The following is a 22,656-nucleotide window of genomic DNA, read 5'->3' as shown; positions in this document are numbered from 1 at the left end:
GGGGGTGGGATGGGGACAAGAGACAATCACTTATTCAGAGAAAAAAGTTTATTCTCACTGACATCACATAGGAGCTTAAAGAACTCTGTGTCCTAGGAATGTATGACTATCACATGTGAAAATTTTCACCTGCTCTTTCACAAATTAAAATTGTGTAAGAGAAAAAAACCAGGAACTAATATTTTATAGATTTTTTTTTTTTCCTGAGCTTGGAAACCATCTATCAGTGTTTTTCGAAGTTAGTTGTTATCAAAGAAAACCATCTAACCCACATAATAATTCTATATCTCAGTAAGCATCCTTTTAATGGCATCACTATAGTCCACAAACATGCTCCTTTCTCAATTCTTGCTATTTTGTGTTTCATTTTTCCTTATTTCCTCCATTCTAGAACATACTAATGTACTTCAACATTACAACCAGTGGTCAAAATGATGGCCAGATATACCTTCTGTTATGTATACATAAGTATTATATAGAAGAGATGTCATTTAATGATTGGAATATATAAAGAGCTTTAGAAAACTTTCTAACCCCTTAATGTAGGAATGGAAAGAGATGAAAGAAAGTATCTGTCTTTCTAAACCTGACTTTCCTCATATAAAAGATATGTGACAGCCATTAAGTATGAGCCACATATGTGATTTAAATTTACTAGTAGCCATATGAAAAAAAAACCAAAAACATGTAAAAAATTTAACAATCTATTTTATTAAGTCCAATAAAACATGATCCCAACATGCAATCAATATTTTAAACTGTCTTTTTTTGTGATAAATCTTTGAAATCTGAGTGTGCTTTACACTTACAGTCACATTTTAATTCAGACTAGCTATAATTCACAATTGTTTAATAGCCAAATCTGGCTTGTGGTCACCATATTGGGCAAGGCAGCTACAGAAGCATAGTACAAAAGGTCAGTAAAAGAAATGGCTCACAAGGGTATTATAACCGCTAAGTAAATAAAAGATTTTCATTTTTCTAATAAGAAAACTGAAACTAAGGTCATATCTTTATAATTGTTCCTGAATCATATTAGACAATGAAACAATATATATCAGTTCTTATGGTATACACACATACATACACACACCCTTACATAGCATGGCCTCGTAAATATTTGCTTGATAACTTTGAAAATTTTTCAGGAAATCCATACTAAAGTGAAATAACATATTTTTGTCCACTTAGCATTGTTGTGTTGTTATACAGTTGCAGAATGGGAACCTATGCTCACCAGCTAATGAGATCACAGAAAACTACGAACTGTTAAAGTAACTAGTCAGATAAGCCAGTCAAGAACACTGGTCATATCCCATTTTGAAATTTAACATCCAAAGTTTCACTGTCCAATAACATAAATGTAAATTATCTCAATTGTTGGGCAATTTGTATGGGTATGATGTCAGAGAAAAGTGAACATTATGATTATATATCTAAATGTTCAGACCTTAAATAATATAAATATACAATACATGCCATACCTAAAATGTGAAGCTTAAATAATCTTTGATTCAGACTGCTGATTAAATATGGGCTTTCAAAATATAAATCACACAGGCTTAGGACTTAGAAATCTTAAGAGAACTGCTAAACTAAGCCTTAAATTCATATCCTAGCAAACTAAGACTTAGAAACTTTGTGGAGCCTATTTGTAGTGAATTTTAAAAGCAAAGCTGGCTTCCTAACACCAGTTAACCATCTGGGGTGCCTGGGTGGCTCAGTCAGTTAAATGTCTGCCTTTGGCTCAGGTCATGATATCAGCGTCCTAGAATAGAGCCCCTGTCTCAGGCTCCCTGCTCAATGGAGAGTCTGCTTCTCCCTCAGCCCTCCCTGCAACTCATGTTCTCATTCTTTTTCTTTCTAATAAATGAATAAAACTTAAAAAAATAAAGTTAACTATTCAATATTCAAAATATTCACTAATGCAATAAATTTCAATACAAATTTGTCCAACAAATCTGTTCATCAAATTTAATAATGCAGTAAAAAAGAATATAACTGCAATTGAAAGGCAAACCACATATTTATGTCTGAGAGCCACAGTGTTTTTCTTCTTTTCCTTTCCTTCCTTCTTCAGTTCCCTCCTCCGTCCCTGCTGTTTCGATTATTTACAACATAGCTTTTCACTCATGTATTATCATCAGTAGGTTACAGAACATAAACTTAATCTCTGTATTAGAAATTACATTATACCAAATCTGAGAAGAAAAATAAAGCACACATAATAATAGATAATCTAAGTTAAAAAGGTATTCACCACCACTATAGGAATGTTTATGCAATTCCTTCCCCACCCCCCTCACATCACCTTTGACAAGTCATCCAGGGAAATACGGTTAAAGATAATTTATCAACATATTTTAAAGAATTAGAGGATGCAAAAGAATAAATGACAATGTTGTGTTCTATTACTCTACCAAAACCAGTGAAAGAATGTCTTTACAGGTATCTTATGAATCATTTACAATACATACTAGATCATCTGTCATTGCACAAGTCCATATAAATTGTTCTCCCACAATAAAGGCAGCTCTGTAGTTTTATGTTACAATATTAAAATAAGTACTATTACTGTTCACTTAAAAATAATTTACAAAAGCTCCCTTATCCTAAACTTTATTTCTGAAATACAGGCTGACTGTAACTCTTCTCATAATAAATAACTCCTAACTTGTGAAGCATCCTGCACTGTCACTTCCAGAAATATATTTTAATTTCCCATAATTGTGAGTTATCCAAACACTGGTGAAAGTGCAGCCCACCAACTCTCTAGGCCCTGCTACATTCTCTAATGACTTGTCATATGAAGGAAGTTTCTAGCACAAATATGGTATTTCTTCACAGTAGGTAAGAGCAGAGCTAAAAATCTAAAGAGATACTACACTTCCATTACTCCTCAGTAGCCAAAACCAGGAAGCAATAAAACTTGTATGTCATGGTCATTATGTCTCACAAATGAGAAAAAAAAATGTTATCAAAAAAAGTTACCAAGTTGATATTCCATTATCAGGTACAAGTATATGGTAAGGCTGAGGGAAAGACCTAAAGTAACCACTGAATACAATCACTGTGAACCGTAACAGTGTATTCTAATTTCAGATTTATTTGTATGTTTTCCCAACTAGGCTCCCTCTCTGTTCTGGGCAACAAATACCTAGTACATAGTAGACGCTTAGTATTTCCTGAATAAATGGGGCCTCTGCTTAGATTTTGGTAAATTATCATTCAACTAAAGGATGAATGTGAGTGTGTGTGTGTGTGTGTGTGTGTGTGTGTGTATGAGAGAGAGAGAGAGAGAATGAGAATGAAAATCACTTATGTGCTTTTATCTTCACCACCACAATATGGTTATGGAATAGTTTAGCTTTGCCTGTTTTTTGAACTTTCTTTGAATGTAATCACATTGCATTTATTCTTTTGTGCCTACCTTCTTGTACTCAATATTACATTTGTGAAATTCATCCATTCTGTTACATGCTTCCTGATATATAATATTCATTGTATGCACCCATCTCAATTACTGGCCTATTCTTCTAATGAGTGTTACTTGGGTTGTTCCTAGGTTTGGGCTATTCTTTATAATACACAGATGGTACTTTTGGTTCACTGAATTTGCATAACCTCCACTTTCTCCATAATGACAAACAGGTTGCCAAAGCCAGTGTCCACTCCCTGAAGCAGCATGTGAGTTCATTGCTTCACCCCTCCACTATTACTTGGGTATTATTTTATTTTTAAAATTTAGGAAATCTGGTAGGTAAGGTTGAACCTGTTCCAGACTATACAAAAGCCAGGTCTTTGCTGGCAGTCTACTTTACTGTACTTTCAATAAGGCAATTAATCTGGTATTGAGTGTAGATAGCATTACATGGGAAAACAAAAATAAAAACAAAACCCAACCCACAATAGTTCAAGCAGAAAAGGAGAGAAAGAAACAGATAAATGCAGAGATACACAGATGTTAGAATTTGAAAGAAAAAAATGGAAAGACAGCTAAGTAGCTCGTAAAAGGTGCCTATCAAGCCTATGTAAATATACGACTAGGTGCAATTCTGGAACTTTCTTACATTCATGCTTTATAGAAAAGCTTTATAATAACATGAGCAAATAAACTGTTGTTTGCTTTTTTTAATCATTTCTATCATCACCAGATTTCCAAAAGAGAAGATAAGGTCCAAGTATTTGAAAAAACTGAGGAAGCAGAATGGTACTAGATGTAAAAGCAGCCTATAATCTGCAATAGCAAATTTTATCTAAAATTAATTTTTTACAATTTAAAAAGTCTATGATTAACATGCTGCTTCCACTTGTGATTTAAACATCACCTTTTTCATATTTCTTCTCAAATTCTCAGTATGAAATACAAATTTAAAAATCCACTTAAAGGGGCGCCTGGGTGGCTTAGTGGGTTGGGCCTCTGCCTTCAGCTCGGGTCATGGTCCTGAGGTCCTGGGATCGAGCCTCGCATCAGGCTCTCTGCTCGGTGGGGAGCCTGCTTCCCCCTCTCCTTCTGCCTGCCTCTCTGCCTATGTGATCTCTCTCTCTGTGTCAAATGAATAAATAAAATTTTTAAAAAATTCTCTAAAAAAAAAAAATCCATTTAAAAACTTATGCCTACATACATAATTGATATTAGTTTCCTCCCACCCTCTGATTGTGTAACAAGGATCTTGGTTTCCTATGCATCCATTTGCTCAAATGTACTAGCCAAAGTTAAGGATCCTTTGTGACATTAGAAGTGGTCACTGTGGTGATGACTATGATGCACATCTCAGAAAACGGTGACATGAGAAAAATAAGCAGTAGGAGCTGATCACACAGTTCTCATCTAAATTTTGTTACAAATTACTACTGATAAACATGAGAAAAATATGTATGTATGCAGATACTGTTAAATAAATTAGCTTTTGTGTTTTAAAAGAAATTGTATCAAATAAAAAGAGTTCACCTTTAACATTCTGAAGGGCCATAGGTTTGTGACCACCTTCCTCTCTGTTTTCTATAAAAGCCTCCTGCACATAATGATCTGCAAGAGCTAATTAATGATGCTGGCTGAACATAGGCTGCACACAACACTATAGTAAGTGCTAGCGTGCTTTGTATAATTAAAAGTGAACAGAGGATAAAGCTATAAAGGCTTTTTAAGGTTATTGATGGCAGAAATGAAAGCTAAGGCATGGAGAAGATAAATACAAATGACTTATATTGTAAATGTACTTTAGAGATATTATGATAAGTGACCTAAGAATATAAATTATAAACTTTATTTCTTTTTCCCCTTTTTACAACTCAGATTTTGCTTAAAGAGATCATGATTAAATACCAGCATTCTGAATTAAAACTTGGGAAATCTGAATTTTAATTCAATGTTCCCTCATTAAACACACACAAAAAAGTATAATGGAATACTTTGCCCTTCATTTCATTAAGACAACAGCACTGTCTAGTATCGATTAAGAATCTAGTTTTGGGGGCACCTGGGTGGCTCAGCTGATTAAGTGACTGACTGCCTTCAGCTCAGGTCATGATCCTGGTGTCCCGGGATCGAGTCCCGCCTCGGGCTCCCTGCTTGGCGGGGAGTCTGCTTCTCCCTCTGAACTCTTCCCTCTCATGCTCTCTTTCTCTCTCACTCTCTCTCAAATAAATAAATAAAATCTTTAAAAAAAAAAGAATCTAGTTTTGGAGATTCACTTTGGAAGAGTTCTTTAGTATCTTCCCCTTCAAAACTTTTTTAGAGTATCCATGAACTTAACAAATATTAAGTCTAATCTATATACTATAACAGCTATCAAAAATGCACACTAAACAAAGAGTGGTTGATATGATAAAATCTGTTTCACATAAAATTGGTTAAAAGCTTAAAGAGGCACAGTATAGTAACATAAGTTGTACGTCCAACTCGGTCACTAAGCTATTCAATGAGATCCATTTTGAGAGTGAAACATTTCTAAAACTCCTAGAGAATATGCTTTTAATAACAATATTTAGAAACACAGCAAGAATGAGCAAACTACACAATCTTTTCTTAAACTGAAAATTCTAAGCCTCATAAGCATGGACAAAGTCTTAAACTGTGCTGCAGTATCTTTTCACATGTCCCTGTCACATCAGCCATGAGGACCCACCCAGTCTCAACTTTCTAAAATCCTGCCCTTTCTCAACATTTGCATTCTTCCAGAAACCATATTTCCTGTTCCACAGAGAAAACAGAAGACACAATCTTCCTCACTTTTTCACCCTCCTTCTACTGTTAGACGTAGGAGCATATGTATCCTTTTCCAAACACTTTTAGTATCCCCTGTTGTAATTTAAGTTTGTTTATAGCTAAGTACAGATAAAGAAAAGAAAGAGATTTATTTTCAAAATAAGGAAAAACTTTTACTCTTCAAGTAAAGAAAGCTGTAGACATGTCATAAGCTAAGGTCTCCAAGGAGTTGAATGCAAACAACATTTAATAATTAAATCTGAGGACTAGTCCTCATTGAGAGTGGGAATCTGAATTTGTTACCGATAATTTGAAATGTTAACTTAAAAATTTCAATAAAGGTAGAAGTTTTTAATATTAGAAAAACTATAATATCACTGAAGTAATTTCCAGGTTGTAAGTTTTGTTAAGTTTGACCACAAGAAAGCCTCTTAATCTCTGTTGATGTGCTTCCTGCTCTGGAAAAGGGGGAAGCAGGGAAGAAGACTGCGGGGGCTTCTTTTTAGCTCTGACACTCTCTTATTCATTTCTATTTCAACGTCTATTTCTACTCTGTGTTACAAATGCAGGAAGTGCTAGTATATGCTGTGTTTGTTTTTCTTTTTTAATGTATTAAAAAAAAACCCTCAAATCTTGCTATTTTAACTTTCCAATCATTAATCATTATAATTCAGGCATTTATTTTTATTTTCCCCAAGTAACTATTACTAGAAACTATAAGGGACTTATGGCAAATAAATGAAACAGTCTTTTTACAAGCTAAGCTGGAAATCTGAGACCTGTTTTTTTTTCCAGCTGAGTTGTGAAAAATTTTACTGTTAAGTAATAATAATTTTTGAAGTGCTCTTTTTTTTGGTGAACACAAAGGTGATTCAGAGTAGATGCTTAAAGTCAAAACAATTATAATTTAAGTCCTTACTAGTGTTAGTTTGCAAAAAGCAATGCCATTAAAAAGATGCCATGATAAAATTTATTTTAATGAAGTTCCACATTGCTTTTCCTCAAAATCCACTCCTATGCCACTTTTAAACTCTAAGAATAAATATTTTATTATGATAGAATCTGAACACATGTAAATATATTCTGAACAAGGATTTGAGAACAATAGGCAACATAAATTACACTCTTAAATGCAGAGATGCAAATACTATTCTGAGTCTTCTTAGTCAATATCAAACTACAACTAAAGACTAGCTTTTAAACTTCAAAGAGCCCATTAGCTCTCAGTGAATGCCAGCCAAATGTGTTATGAAATTCAGATGTCTTAGAAAGCTAAATGAACAATATTACTGAAAATCCCCAAACTATCCTATTACTGCACTAAGGAAATGACTGAATTGCCTAATTTTACCAGAACTCTATGTAAATAATGGTTCAAATAAGCAGCAAATGGGATAGTTTATATTTTTATTAAATATGACTTTTAAAAGGTTAGCTGCTTTTCTCAAATTTACCTGAATTGAAAAGGAATCAAATATCAAAATTAAATTCGTGACACAAAGATATACCCATGAGTGTATTTTTAGCTTGCTTTTCAAATTCAGTAGTTTAATATCGTTACCTGTTTGAGATAATATTACTGATTTAGGAGTATGCTTTTGAGACACAGACATTATTCCTGCTTATTATGGTTTAAATTGTGTTCCTTCAAAATATATGTTCAAGTCCTAACCGCCAGGACCTCAAACTGTGACCTTATTTGGAAATAGGGTCACTGCAGATGTGAACAGATAAGATGAAGTCACGCTAGAATAAGGTGGGTCCTTAATGCAATATGGCTAGTATTCTTCTTTTTTTTTTTTTTAATTTTACTTATTTGACAGAGAGAGAAAGATTACAAGTGGGTCGGCAGAGAGATGGGGAGGCTCTGTGCAGAACAGAGAGCCCAATTCGGGGCTCAATCCCAGGACTCTGAAATCATGACCTGAGCCGAAGGCAGAGGCTTAACCCACTGAGCCACCCAGGTGCCCCATGGCTAGTATTCTTTTAAGAGGAGAGAGATGCAGAAAGGAGAATGCCTTGGGAACATACAGAAACACAAAGGGAGAAGAGAGCATGTAAAGACAAAAGACAGAATGGCATTTACTGCCACAAGCCAAGGAACTCCTGAGGACACCAGAACCTAGGAAAGACAAAAAGGGCCTCTTTGCATACGGATTTCAGAGGAAGCACAGCCCTGCTGACACCCTGATTTGGGACTTACAGCCTCCACAACTACAATATAATAAATTTCTTTGTTTTAGGCCATCCAGTTTGTGGTATTTTATTATAGCATTCATAGAAAACTAATATACTTTTCCACATAAACAATGTGGAATATTCAATCAAAAAAAGTATTTGACATTTAAGTAACCCTTTACTATATATTCAGTTTTTATACATTTCACTGAAATTATGATTTCACAGATCACTAACAATATATTTCAAGTATAATTAGTGTAAGATTTTAATTGTCAGTATACATGTGCAAACTGTGATATTAGCACATCCAAAGGAAAATTAGTTATTTCCTCATTATTTAATCCTACTGTCTTTGAAAATTTTTTCCATTTAGCATCAAAATGTTTAGAACTGGGGGCGCCTGGGTGACTCAGTGGATTGAGCCGCTGCCTTCGGATCGGGTCATGATCTCAGGGTCCTAGGATCGAGTCCCGCATCGGGACTCTGCTCAGCAGGGGGCCTGCTTCCCTTCCCCTCTCTCTGCCTGCTTGTGATCTCTCTCTGTCAAATAAATAAATAAAATCTTAAAAAAAAAAAAATGTTTAGAACTGGGTTTTTACCTTGGAGAGTAATAGTAATAATGATGGAGACTCCGCAAGGTGCTTGTGAACCAGTCTACTGTTGGAAGAGGAATAGGAATATGGAGGGAATCCCTTTGTGGTACATGCATACCACATTTGGTATATGCGTACCACCTTTAGGCATGCAGAGATGGCTGAAGAGAAAGCCAGAACACTAACTACCCATATCTAAGCACAAGGTAAGAGGAGCCCATTACTAAGAGAGTTTGAAGACTACTGCACTGAAACAAAGTTAGGAACAGCAAAGTGTGAACCTAGTTCAACTTCTGACTAGATTGGCAGAACCTCCAACCTATATTAACTGCCTGTAATAAAAGGAAGTGTGCTTACTTGTGGGGATTAAATACTGTTAATTTCAGTCTCTACTGTTTTTCTATATACAATGTCCAGCACTCAATAAAAAAATTAAGAAATATATTATAAAAGAGAAGAAAAAATAACCCACTATCAAAAGATAAACCAATTAGCAGAATGAGACTCATAGGTCTTTTTTTTTTTTAAACTGTCAACCCAGAATTTTTTATCCAGTGAAATTATCTTCAATAGTTCAATATCTTCAATAGTTAGGCTGAAGTAAAGAATTTTCAGCTGAGAGAATTCACTGACAGCAAATCTGTTACACAAAAAAATGTTCACAAGAGTTTTTTAGGCAAAAGGTGTACAATACTAAAAATCTGTATCTACCCAAAGAAATGAAGAACACTGAAAATGACAAAAATGACAGTAAATATTAAAAAGCTTTCCTCCTATATGTAAAGATAATAAAACTGTCTCAAGTAAAAAGAACAATGTACTGCAGGGTTTCTAATCTATGGAAAAACAAAATGTGTAACAATAGTAACACAAGGTATAAGAAGGAAGAATTAGAAGTATATATAGTTGTAAGGCTATTAAACTATATGTGGTTTGATATAGTATTTAAAGGTAAACTGTGGTAAGTTAAAGATGTTTATTGCAAACCACAGGCCAACCACTAAAAAACTTAAACAAGGTACAGCTAATAAACTAATAATAGGAAAAATAAAGATTACCTAATTTTTCCAAAAGAAATCAGAAAAAAATGGTGGAAAGAATAAAGAAGAGTTAAAAAAAAATCTGAAGACAACTAGCAAGATTTCAAGCCAAGCAAACCACACAAAAGGCATTTTAAATACATATGGTCTAAATCTCCCACTTAGAAGGTAGAGATATATTAAATAAAAAGCAAGATCCAACTATACTATCTACAAATAACCCACTTTCAATATAAATGTATTCAGATAAAAAATGAAGGAATGATAAAATATTTATTATGAAAACACTAATCAAAGGAAATTTGCATCTATATGGTCAGACATAGCAGACAGAGAACAAGCAGTATTACCAGGGATAAAGTAGGACATTATACAATGTTAAGAAGACAGGACAATCCTAAATAGACCTTCAATATTTACAAAATAAATACACATAGCTAGAGAGATTAGCACATTCAATTATAGAATAGGTGCTTATTAAATGTTAATTTAGCTTTTGCATCAGGCACAGTGGATAAAAACAGAGATTTAAGAAGGCCTTTCTTTCATAGTTTCTATTCCCATGAGGAAAAAAGCAATAGTAAACAGAATAAAAGTTTCAGTACAGTATTTACAGGGTGCTATGGAAACACAGAGGGGGTATATGTCTTCCGGAGGAACAGATGAAGGAAAATGAGAAAGGTGGTTTACATAAGACTTCACAGAAATTAAATGTTCATTTTCACGATAAACATAAGTGTAGTTATCTATAAATTATGAATTCATAGTAAGATTAAGCAAATACAGTAAAATTAAGTGCTTTCTCTAGCTCATCTGTAATGTAATTATTATTTAATAGGAGTAATAATTCTTCAAGTACTGACTAATCACATACATTACATAATCATTTTGAGGTGTTTCAAAAACTTTGACCAAATTAGCATTAATTCTCCTGTCTTTATTTATCAACTTTTGGGGGGTACCTAAGATTCTTCATAAACTTGAGCTATAACTAATTCATAGTCATGGAGAAAAAGTATGAAAGAAAATATTTAAGCAGTAAACAAAATTTAGTTTTTAGAGTATAATGGGAGCAAATAAACAAATTAATTAGTTTTTAATGAAAGGGTTAGAAAAAGGTCCATGGTCATGTTTTCCGGAATGTCTTTCAAGACATATATTTTGTGTATAAAAAGAAAAAAAAGTGTACTTCTGTGTTTAGATCCTGATTCCTTTCCTTATTTACTGAGGAGAATTTGTGTAAAATAAACTACAGACTTAAAGTATATAACTGATGGGTTTCAACAGTTCTGTATACCCTAGAAACCACTAATCAATATATCAAGTATTTTATCACAATCAAAGGATTTCTCAATGAGATACCACCTCACACCAGTCAGAATGGCTAAAATTAACAAGTCAGGAAATACAGATGCTGGCAAGGATGCAGAGAAAGGGGAACCCTCCTACACTGTTGGAGGGAATGTAAACTAGTGCAACTGCTCTGGGAAACAGCATGGAGGTTCCTCAAAAAGTTGAAAATAGAGCTACCCTATGACCCAGCAATTGCACTACTGGGTATTTACCCTAAAGGTACATATGTAGTGATCCAAAGGGGCATGTACACCCCAATGTTCGTATCAGCAATGTCCACAACAGCCACACTATGGAAAGAACCTAGATGTCCATCAAAGATGAATGGATAAAGCAGATGTGGTATATATATACAATGGAATACTATGCAGCCACAAAAGAAATGAAATCTTGCCATTTGCAATAATGTGAATAGAACTAGGGGGTATTACGCTTAGTGAAATAGTCAATCAGTCAATCAGAGAAAGACAATTATCATATGATCTCCCTGATATGAGGAACTGAGAGGCAACGTGGGGGGTTTGGGGGGTAGGGAAGGAAAAAAATGAAACAAGATGGGACTGGGAGTGAGACAAACCATAAGAGACTCTTAATCTCACAAAACAAACTGAGGGTTGCTGGGGGTAAGCAGATATGGAGAGGGTGGTTGGTTATGGACATTGGGGAGAGTACGTGCTATAGTGAGTGCTGTGAAGTGTGTAAACCTGGAGATTCACAGACCTGTACCCCAGGGACTAATAATACATTATATGTTAATAAAAAAAAAAAATTTAAAGATTCCTCAAGTTTCTCTCTCTCTCATTTTTTCAAACTTTATTTGAGAGACAGAGAGTGAAATAGTCCTCAAGTCTCTTTACAAGACATCTCTCCCGGGGTGCCTGGGTGGCTCAGTGGGTTAAGCCTCTGCTTTCAGCTCGGGTCATGGTCCCAGGGTCCTGGGATCGAGCCCCGCATCGGGCTCTCTGCTTGGCAGGGAGCCTGCTTCCTCCTCTCTCTCTGCCTACTTGTGCTCTCTGTCTGTCAAATAAATAAAATATTTAAAAAAAAAACAAAAAAACAAAAACAAGACATCTCTCCCTCCACCTCTGGCCTCAGACAAAGTGTTTTCTGTCAGTATAGATTATTTTGCACTGTGTGTGTGTACATACATATATTAGATAAAAATACATATATTATATACATGGATTAATGTATTATGTATTTTTTCAGGTCTAACACTCTTTTAGCTCAGCTCTAATGATTTGGAGATTTATCCACAGGGTCAGGTATATAAGTGGTTTAATCTTTACTGCTAAAGAGTATTCCACTGTATGGTTACATGACTATTTCTTAAAGATTTTATTCTCTATCACTATTTTCTTTTTTACTCCATCTACCTATATTCATAGACATTTGTATTGTTTCTAGTTTGGGGCTACTGTGAATACAGCTGCACTGAATGCTGACAAACAAGTACTTGGGTAAATACCCAGAATGGAATAGTTGAATCATATGGTATTTGTTTATGAGTGTACACTACTGAACACTATTATTTAAAAGAAGAATGTGATGTGCCACTGAAAAGCTCTATTTAAGACATTTTCAAGTACTAGAGATGCCTGGGTGGCTCAGTCATTAAGCATTTGCCTTCAGCTCATGTCATGATCCCATGGTCCTGGGATCAAGCCCAGTGTTGGGTTCCCTGCTTGGCAGGAAGCATGATTCTCCCTCTCCCACTCCCCCTGCTTGTATTCCTTCTCTCATTGTGTCTCTGTCAAATAAATAAATAAAATCGTTTTTAAAAAAGAGAGAAATTTTCAAATACTGTAAAAACTGACAATCTTAAAAGAAAACACAATTAAGTATTCTTGAGCATATTAAGAGACACTTTAAGAGACACTCAGGACCCTGAGATCATGACTTTAAGTGCTCCTCAAATTGAAGTGAACTCTGGCTGCTTCCTAACTAGGTAAGCATAGGGCTTCTCTTTCTCCAACATCAATTTGGCCACTACAAAGAAGCACCAGCCCCATTTTACAAAACTACTTTTCATGTATAACCTTTCTAATTAATTTTATAACAAATAACCATCCAAATCACAAAATGAGAAAAAATGTCAGGGTGAAAAGAAGTAAGTCTTGATAAGAAAAAACTAGAAATAATAGAAATTATGTCATAACAATTCAGAAACCTGAAGAAGAAAAATACAATCATATCTTCACGCAAGAATAACAGTACTGCTCCCACTCTCAGAAATTATTAAATATTTTCACTTGGAGGCTTGGTGGTCAGTCAATCAATTTTAACATCAAATTGCTTTTTAAAAAAATGGCCTATGATTTTTCATTCAGTAATGGTTTCCTTCAATATATACCAATCTGGAAAAAAAAACCTGGCATATCTCCATTTCTTTCTTTTCTTTATTATAAAGGACTATATAATACTGACCTGATCTAATAAAGGTTAAGTGATACAAATGATATATATTAAATAATTGTTAAATGACTTATACTATATTATGTGGAATAAAGAGAAAAAACAACTATCACCTTGTAGTCACTCAAATGACAAGCTGTTCAATTGAAAAAACCTGTTTCTGTGCTTTTATCTTCTTATCACTGCTTACTTTAAGAAGGTTTTTTAGGTCACTGAGGAACTTTTTTTTGCTGCTTACTTGACACATTACTAAGGTTTTGCTGCTTATTTGACACATTATTAAGATTTCATTTAAAACACAGTATCAGAAAAATGTTATGCTAGTGAGCTACTAAATGGAAAAGATCACTTTACAATGCCAATAAATTAGACAATTAAAAGGGTGTATCACCGTAAAAGTTGGACAAAACAGAATTTAAAATAGTTGTTAAAAACATGCAAGATATGTATAAATTCCTTTCTGTCATTCTTTATCCCACGAATGGAAGAATTTATTCAGGACATTAAAGACAGTATAATTTTAATTTTCATCATCTAAATACCTTGTATACAGAAGAAATAGTACGAAGCAATAGATATTTCTCTGACAACTTGAAGGGGATAGCCATGTTTGTCTAATTGGTTTATTGAGAATAAAACTCTCAGATTGTTATCTGGTTTCCTTAGTTTTACTAAGAATCCCGATCAAATACAATGTCTTTTATTTCCTAGTGAATAAACAGGGAAGTTAGTATTTTAGACGTTTAGGCTCATCTACATTTACATAAAAGGACAAATAGAAAGGATCAAATATGATGATAAAGCATGTTTATGGACACATAATACTTTTTATATGTTTTCAAATTCGGGAAAACTAATGAGATTTTTCCGTCATCATTTGGTTCTGCTCCATCTTCTTTCAATTAGGTAGTTTATTTTTGTGATTTATGAGATTAAACAAAATGTTGGTTTAGGATTAGCTTTGCACAAAATTCTTAAGAGCATATTCCTAAATCTGCAGTTCTAAGAGCTGAAACATTAATACTAAAGCATAGATGTATTTAATGATTATGTATTTATGAAAGTGGTAACTTCCTCATTATAAAAACAATGAACCACAAACATGGATTTTAGTTCAGCACTATCCTGAAAAGTCACTTGAATTCTCAGGCCTCAGTTTTCTTATCTGTAAAATTTGGGAGGGGTGGAGTAGAAGACTTAATTCTAAAAGTCTCTTCTATTTAAAAAATTATTATTTAAAAAATTATGAATTCTAGGTGTCTTTATTCCCTAAGCTTTCTAATTTCTCATGGTTCCTTGAATCTATACCACCTACCCAAGTATAATTTGAACATGTTGCTAAATGCAAGAAATCATTTAAACTTTTTGGGTGTTTATCCCCAAAATGTACACAAACATAGAGAAATCGCCCACCTGTCATTTCCTCTTGCCTATCTACTAAGAACTCAGACTTATTACTACCCCCAAGAAAGCAAAATAGGTAGCAATAACAACAAAAGTCAGAAAAACATTAAAAAAAAGTCTGTGTTCTTTCCTGTATGAGTAAACTGCCCTAACCTCTGCCCAGCTACTCAAGCCCTAAATCTAGAAATTGCTCTTGATTTCTTTTACTCTCACTCCTGATTCATCCACCACAAATACTTCTGGATTTCTGCTGTCCTCCATCATCCTCACTACCATAACCCTAATCCAAGTCACTATTATCTCTTGTCTGGACTCTAATTGGTCTCCATGCTTCCATCTTCATTCTCAACTTCCATTCTTTTCAATCCACTTTCCATACAGCTCCAAGAATGATGTTTTTAAAATATGAATCAGATTCCCTTTCATAAATTCCTATTACTTTAGAATGACCCACAGGTTCTCTATGATCTAAGCCTTGCTTATTTCTTCCACATTTTTGCAGAATACTCTTTCCGTATACAACATCTCCTTTAACTTGATCTCTTTTCTGTTCTTTAAACATACCAAGTTCTTTACTCACTTGGGGCTTTGTAACTCCTCTACTTCTGAAGGAATATTCTTCCCTTTCTCTTCAAATAGTTCATTCTCATTTTTCACACCTCAGCTCAAAGAACATCCTGGAGATAACTTTCTTCACATTCTGATACATTCCATTTCATCATCTTGTTTATTCCCTTGATATCAATGACCACAAAAGGTAAATATATTCTTTTTGTAGTATTTACTTGTTTATTACTTATTTCCTCCAATGCAAGCCCTATAAGGATAGGGACTTCTTGCTCTTATTTTCTCCTCCTCATCACTGGCACAGTGTCCTGAATACACTGAGCTCAATCAATATTTGTTGATTAAAATACCTGGGGTGTGTACACACACACACACACACACACACACACACACACACACATAAATGAAAAAATACAAAGACACAGAGTAAAAATTTCCAGGGATTTACTCATCATCACTACTAGAATAAAAACACTCAAATCATATGACCCATGGTGTATGTACTAAGACTTTGTATAGGCAGGAACATAAATATATATCTTCAATGACATAAAAGCATGATTCTAATTCTAATATGGCTTAGTAGAGATAAATGTTTTCCTGTGTCATATAGAAGGCTGATTAAAAGGACGGTTCAGCAGATTAAAACTCTGTTTATTCAAATGTATTTTAAACATTCAAATGAAAAATGTGAACCCATCTATATCTTTTCTGAAATTTAGAAAGCAACTTATAAATGAACCAGGTGCAGGTAAAATGCATGAAGATTAGATATAAAAGTAAAAGCTTACAGGGACGCTGGGATGACTCAGTTGTTAAGCATCTGCCTTTGGCTCCACGATCCCAGGGTTCTGGGATCGAGTACCATATCAGGCTCCCTGCTCAGTGGGGTAGCCTAGCCTGCTTCTACCTCTCCCACTCCTGCTGCTTGTGTTCCCTCTCTGGCTGTGTCTCCTCTCTCTGCAAATAAATAAATAAAATCTTTAAAAAAAAAGTAAAAGCTACAAGTATTATATCAGTGAAAATTACAAAAATAAGTCATGAAGAAAAAACCACCATGATTGTTAAATACTCATACGTCAAAAAAGAAGCATAAAGTCTGCAACTTTGCGGCATAGTACTATATTCAAGGTTTTAAAAATTTGTTTTTATGCAGGTAAATTTCAAATAAATTTGTATATTTACAGGTATAATGCAGGATCAGGAGGAAAGCACTAGTTCCACAGATGCTGTTTAAAATTAGGTCACAACATGTAATTTGATGGACACAGCTTTGGTGTGTCTGATGATAAGTGTATTAATTTCTATAGCTCAATAGATTTCTCACAGTCAAAACTGCTTGATAATTCTTTTTTCAAAAGTTCTTTATATAACAAAACATCGATAAATCACCATACGTTTGCTAAAAAAATTGCTAAAATTCCTTTATTTTTGTATTTCTATATTATCGTTTTACTAGCAAAAGGCTGAATATCTGCATATTATAACTAACTTATAAAATAATTTATCAAACTCAATTATTTCCATAAATGACTTCTGAACAGCCTTCAAGTTATAATATAAATAACTGAATGTTCCATTTTTTAAGTCCAAACCACTCAAGATCAAAATTCAATTTCATTCCAATTACTTTACATATAAAAGAGGTTTTTGTATCAAATTATTTCATACTTTAAAGTAATTATGCTAGATTATGGAAATGTATGTGTATATGTGTACATATGTACTTATAGTTACAATTTAAAATTTAATTTGAACTGGTAACAGCAGTTTCTCAAAAGGTTTATTCTACCCAGCAAGAAGAATTTGAGTTATTCACCTTCAAATAGTTATCTACCTTTTATACTCCCTCACAGCCAAAGGAAATATCCACAACATGTAGCATGGACAACTGATTAAAAACCAGAAAGTTCTTAATATTTCAGCTCAGTTACAAAGAAGAAAAACAGAAAAAGTAAATAATAATTAAGAAGAGCAGAGGACAATATGTATTAAAAGGGTTTCTATAAGCAGACTGAAAATTTTATGTCTAATGTAGCTACTTTAACTTCGTCTTTGACAGGTGAAATTAGGGTAGTAAGGGTTAAGGGGGAAAAGATTAAAGCAAAACCGAACAAAAATCTTATTTTTTAAGAACTCTGTAAATTAGACTTTCCCCACCTTATTAAGGCTTCTTATTAGGAAAGGAAAATTCCAAAAGCCATTCAGGCTTTGATTCAGATACTAGGAGGGAACTTGGTACCAAGGGACAAAAAAATTAATTTGGCAACCACAGAACTTCCCACTGAACTCAAGAAAAATCATGCAATATTTTTGCCGTGTGCAATACTTTCTCACGTGCTGTCTCCACCTTTGTATCTATAAAACTGGTAACAACTACTTGAAAACAATTATTCCATCTCTTTTTAACAAGACAATCACATTTTTACAATACAGTAGTTGGAAACTAATGAAGTACTGGAAAAAAACAGCTATGTGAAAAAAGTACCGTGTTCTTTGCCCTATAATTTTTATCAAGGTAAAAATTTATAGCATATTAGACTTTTAAATACCATTCTAATAAACAAGCGGGATTTGAATGTTAACAATCAAGTATAAAAATAAAAAGATCATAATTCCTTAAAGTGTAAACTATCTGAAGGGTTACTTAAGTAACCATTTCTTAAACCTAGTGGACTACTTTGCAAGAACCAACGTGATAATAAAGAGTCTAATCTTACTTCACATTTAATTCATTCTCTCTGATCCAGTCAGTATTTACATCCTACCTGGCCTACTATAATGGCTTCCTCTTCTCTGTCTCACCTCTCTTCCCACTCTGATCCAAAGTATATGCTTCTATGAAGCTGGAATACCTATTTGAGGTTATTTTTTGGTGGTTCTTTGCTGTCCACACATCAAAGTGCAAAATAACTCCTTAGCCTACACACACTTTAAGTGCGCAACACACATTAGCAAACAGATGCAGACATCATCTTTAACCGCAGTTAACCTCCATTACCATTTGGTTATTTAAACAATTCGATCTTCATGAATACTGATAACATGCCCCGTAACCCCAATTCTGTACTTTCCCCCCACACCACAAGTTTCCTATTACTTTGCCACTGACTTTTATTAACAGATGGGTTTGACTTCTACTTTATTGGGAAGATGGGAAGCTAACCGACAAAACACTCTTCTGACTGTCCTCTTTACTATCTTAACACTTTTTTTATACGTCTCCTATCTTCTGAATTTTTTTAAGACAAAAATGTCTTTTTCTGTTCTAATACCAGCGCTGTTTACCCGAGTTTGTGATTTCTTTTTTCATCTATGATCCTTCTCTATCAATTAATTATTCCCTCTAAATTTATTTTGTCCTGTCCACAGGGTCCTAGCCCAACAAATATGTTCCTGTCTCCAGTACGTTACTCACTCCCACAGTACTGCCCTTCCCTCAAACTAGTCATCTCTTCTTTTCTCATTAAACTTCTAAAAAGTTAATATGGTCCCTTCATTTCCTCATTCCTTACCACAACCCTTGAAATTTGACTTCTCTCTCCACACAGACTCAAGCATGTTTTTTAAAAACATGAATGCTCCTTTATCTAACCATCAAAATTCAGTATTTTTTTTTCTTGGCAGTACTTGACGCTGTTTATCATCCAACTCTTTGGAATCCATGACAATAAACTTATTTTCCTTGAATCTTTCAGTGCTTCTTCACAAGCTCCTTCATTTCTTCTACACCCTAAATGTGGCTGTTTTCCTTTAAATGTTTCTTCTCTTCTCATGGGTCAACAATCACTCTTAAGTGCATGAATCCCAAAGCTCTGTCACCTGAATGTGACAACAGCACTTCAAGTTCAATGCACCTCCAAACACACCCACCTAGATGAGATCTCACTATTTCTATGATTGGCGTTATCCTGATTCAAATTCTGGACTCAAAGACTCCTTCCTTCTTCTTATCTGATATTTTCTTGGGTTCCATACATATCCTCTTCCCTCCTATTCTCTGAGCTTAAAAAGAAAAACTAGACTTCTCACTGGTTATTCTTCATCTAGCCCACTGCCCAATGTTTTTTAAGCAAGAATGCATCAGAGTAATTTAGGGAGCTTTTGCAAAACGGTTAGGATATACTGGTTCTAGCATATGGCTAAGAAAATGTATTTTGAAAAAGTTCCATCAGTGTTTCAGATGTACACTTCTGGAAGCACTTCAGAAGCACACTTCTTGTTAAGTATAAGACTGCCTATCTTATAATGTATACCCCTCTTTCAAATTAACTTTGTCCATGGTATCAATTTGAGCATTTCATTCTTTTGCTGAAATACTTTCAATGGCTCCCCATTATATAAAAGCCCTTCCCCAATCTGGGCTCCAGACACATCTCTCCATCATGTTTATCTACCTTTTAAAATGCTTTTCTGTGCTCCTGAAAACCCCTTTCCCTCTCTCCATAGGTCCAAATGTTATACTGATTAAATGCTTTCTTCTTCATGGATACCACTGGAAGAGCTCAAACATAAATGAGCCCCCCCCCCCCAGCCCGGTCCGGATTTATATTATGTAATCTTTTACAGCATTTGTTAAATAGTGCCTTGTTGATTTTTTTTTTTTTTAAGATTTTGTTTATTTGCTAGACAGAGATTACAAGCAGGCAGAGAGAAAGGAGGAAGCAGGCTTCCTGCTGAGCAGAGAGCCAGATGCAGGGCTTAATCCCAGGACCCTGAGATCATGACCTGAGCCAAAGGCAGAGGCTTAACCCACTGAGCCACCCAGGCGCCCCTACTGCCTTATTTTTTAACATTAATATACATGCTTCATTACCTTGATACACTACAACTTCTTTAAATATCAGAGACACACCTGGACAATAAAACAGAAGTGATTATCAGCAATATCATATCCACCTCACATCATCTGCATTAGTTTTCTAGAACAAGGGTAAATTATAAACTACTTAAAAGGCTGATACTAACTTATTAGATATCTCACCGGAAGTAGAGACTTGTGGATGAACACACAAATTCTGAGACTAGAACTGCCAACGTCTAACCTATCACCATAGGTTACATAGAAGCCAGATGCTACTCGAGTTACTACTTGTTCATTACCTGTTCTGATCAAAGTACTGAGAGTATAAATTCCCTCTCCCTAAATCTTATTTTGGGACTGTCAATTTTTTTGTTGATTTTTTTTTTCCTGAAAGTCAAATTTGAAGGGAGAAAAAAAGTTAGAGGCAATTGTATCCTCCATTTTAATAGCACAAACCCAGTTAAAAAAATTATTGCTATAGGTCATACTTTAAAAATTTTTATGTGTGTGTTAATGTACATAAATGTGTACTTATATACATGGAATATATATTTATGTATTTGTTCTCTCTCTATATATATTTGTTTGTATGTCTCTGTGATATATTTCCCCCACACTCAAGTAGGGTTGAAAGAAGCAAGGTCATTTCCCATAGGAGAGAGAGCATGTATGCCTCCTGGATAAATGGAGTTTTCTAAACTTTTAATTTTGAAATAATTAGAGGCACAAGGAAATTGCAAAAAAGCAGTACATGAAGGTCCCATGTACCCTCCATCCAGCTCACTCTAATGGTCATATTTATACAACTCTGATACAATATCCCAACAAGGAAACTGACACTGATACAACCTACAAGCCTTGTCAGATTTCATCAGTTTTTCTCTGCACTTATGTACACGTTAAGTTCCTTGGAACACATGATTCCAAGCAACTTTATCACATGTATAAATTCATGTAACCACCATCAATACGTGGTATTTGAAAATACTCTCACGCACATCAGAGCATATTTTTTAATCTCAGAAAATAGAACTTGGATATATTATTATACACAACACAGAAATTAAGCAGATACAATGAATACAAAGTAGAACTGTATTTTGGTTTAAAATAAATTAGAAAATATTTTCATGTCAAAACTTCTCATTTTTAAGTTGTATGCTTGAAGTTTACTAAAAAACAATACATTTGGGCTATTTGTCCAATTAAAACATAGTACTCAGTATTATTTCTTGGATTCTGTTGAAGATTTGGTACAAGACACAATCATATGAAGAATATTGGGGCAATTTTTATACAGCCATGATTGAAAATGCTGCCTCTAATGTCAGCCAATATCCTTTGCATATTTTAAGAGGGATGTGTACACAGTCATCCAGGGAACTAATGATATCCTGGTGATAAATCCCTTTTAGTATTTGTCTCAACAGTTTTTGTTTGATTGAAGAACTAGACTATTTCTCCTTAGCACAAAATAAAAATTACTTAGCATAACAAGCTTTTTTTTTCACCTTCGCTGCCAAGAAGCTCAAATTAAATTAGTGCTCATTATAGTCAATATATTATCCTTGATTCTTAGACTTATCTTTGCCTGTCTTTATAAGGTTTCTGGCCCTTATACCTTTATTTTGAATATCTTGAATATATATTACACTATGTCATATAGCACACAGTCTTAGAAACAATGATGTATGGACTGAAAGTTTGTGACCTTCCAAAATTCATAAATCTTTTTTTTTTCTTTAAAGATTTTATTTATTTATTTGACAGACAGAGATCACAAGTAGGCAGAGAGGCAGGCAGAGAGAGAGAGAGGGAAGTAGGCTCCCTGCAGAGCAGAGAGCCTGATGCGGGGCTCGATCCCAGGACCCTGAGATCATGACCTGAGCCAAAGGCAGCGGCCTAACCCACTGAGCCACCCAGGCGCCCCCAAAATTCATAAATCTTAATACCCTAACCCCTGATGTGATAACAGGAGGAAGTAATTAGGTCACAGAGGCAGAGCCTTCATAATGGGATCTGTGCCTTTATAAGAGACAGTAGAGCTTGCTTCCTCTTTTTCTTCTCTTCTCTCTCTCTGCCATGTGAGGA

The 22,656-nt window shown here is 34.5% G+C and overlaps 1 protein-coding gene across 4 annotated transcripts in view; it reads right to left on the bottom strand.

Annotated features, from left to right (window-relative positions):
* The window catches only part of RAP1GDS1 (Rap1 GTPase-GDP dissociation stimulator 1), a 160,255-nt gene that overhangs the window by 62,303 nt on the left and 75,296 nt on the right, over nt 1–22,656 (bottom strand). The window lies entirely within an intron of this gene.

Source organism: Mustela nigripes, chromosome 1 (assembly GCF_022355385.1).
Source record: "Mustela nigripes isolate SB6536 chromosome 1, MUSNIG.SB6536, whole genome shotgun sequence".
In the NCBI taxonomy this organism is placed as follows: domain Eukaryota; kingdom Metazoa; phylum Chordata; class Mammalia; order Carnivora; family Mustelidae; genus Mustela; species Mustela nigripes.
The sequence above is the reverse complement of the archived record's forward strand: the minus strand, read 5'-3'. Positions and strand labels throughout refer to the sequence as shown.